The sequence below is a fragment of the Empidonax traillii genome, unplaced genomic scaffold, assembly GCF_003031625.1.
Source record: "Empidonax traillii isolate 1590-97213 ecotype Southwest subspecies unplaced genomic scaffold, ASM303162v1 scaffold246:size859669, whole genome shotgun sequence".
Classification (NCBI taxonomy): domain Eukaryota; kingdom Metazoa; phylum Chordata; class Aves; order Passeriformes; family Tyrannidae; genus Empidonax; species Empidonax traillii.
The window spans coordinates 714849-716633 of record NW_020955439.1 but is presented as its reverse complement, the minus strand read 5'-3'; positions in this window follow the sequence as shown (position 1 = coordinate 716633).

Below are 1785 nucleotides of genomic sequence, written 5' to 3'. Positions count from 1 at the left end.
TTTTTTTTTTTTTTTTTTTTTTTTTTTTTAAATCAACCTTGCCTTGCACGTTTTCTCCTGTGAGTTTTACTGTACCAGCCCAGTGCTTTTCTTGGTAACCAGAAGTTTGCCTTTAAAGTATTTCCTTGCAGCAGTTCTGGGAGACATCTGGATTTGACTGCTGGGCAAGTTCCTGTTACGTTTGCAGATGGTGGCCAAGCAAATCACTCCATGGCTTTCTTTGTGGGGCAGCAACTTGCAAAGGAGCTTTCAAAGTCTTGCTAAAACATTTTCTTCAACCACTGGTTTGATGCTGATAGACAGGAGAATGTCTGTAACTAATAATTCCCCCATTTGGAAATTGCAGAAGATTCCACAGACGTAAATTTGTGCCCATTGTGAAAGAGTAATTCATTTGGATTTCCTTCACGGCTGAAAATGAGTCCTTGATTACTGTTCTGGAAGTAACCTGGGAAGTGAAGGCTGCTCCAGCCATTACTGGAGTCATCAGCTGCAGTAATGGCATAATCACAGCCTGCTGGTAGCATTTCAGAGGGCTTTGCTCAAGTTATGTCCGTTCCCATCTGTTTTCCCTGCTGAATTCCAGTGAATACTGCTAAGCTACAGAACAGTAACACGAGCCCTGTCACTGCAGAGAGCATGGATTTTAGATGTCCAACCACTTCTCCGCAGGACAAAGTGGTAACAGACCTGAGTGACTGCCAGGAATGTGCATTTCTCAGTGTCCTCCCGTGTGTTCGAGGTGTCCAATTCATTTCAAAGCCATCATTTTTAGGGCTCACTGGTGAGTTGCACAATCAGAAGGGTCTTTACTGAAGTGACTTGTCCACACGACAACAGCTTCACAACTTATGCATAATTTTATGATTAAAATTATTAAATTATCTCAGTGTAGTCCTGGCCTTGATGAGTTAGCTGAAAAAATGAATGGTAGGGGCAAAATATGTACCAAGTTTTAGAGAACTTTGAATGATGTGTCTTTGCTTTGTCCATAGACAAGTGGAGTTTCTTTTTTTCAGTAGCTCAAAGAGGGATTTAACGCTGGGAAGTGGATGCAGGAGGGGAATGGCTTGAAGGTGGTTTCATGTAAAAGCAGCTCCTCTTTGACTGGAGGAACCTCTCTGTCCTACTCATCCCATAAAAAGCCATTAAGTGTCCTACAAGGAGAGCATGGATGCCCTGGGTGTGTAAATGCTGGGAGTGTGGGATGTGTTGTCCCTGTGCCCGACAGATGAGTTGTAAACCAACGCCTCGTATCTTGTTTATTAACTTGGAACGATGTCGTGAGGATTAGAAAGGATTTTGTGGACTACTCCAAATTAAATTGTTTGGTTCAGCTGCCTTTGCTAAAACTGTGCTTTAATTCAGGCATATAATATATCCAAAGTTACCACAACGTTTGTGTTTGGAGTTACTATCTGTGCCTGTATTAACATCAAGGCTGCTTTAACTAAACCAGTGAGAATACTTTCATTTAATAAAAGAAGATGTTATGAGAGCTACATTTTGTTGTTTTTTTTCTAAAAATAAATTAAAAGCATTACCCATGCAGCTCTGAAAACAAGTCAAGGGTTGCTTGACGGGCTTTTAGTCACTGCCATTTGCTTTTTTCCTTAACAAAGGGCAGTAGGAAATTATTGCATTGCACAAGTGGAATTTAAAATGTTGCTGATGTACTTAGGGATGCTCTTTCCTGAGAAGAATCATTATGTATGACCATGCTCTTTAAAAATGTGATTACAACAGTTGAGCAGATGGTAGACACTTGGGGTCAGCTCTAAGGAG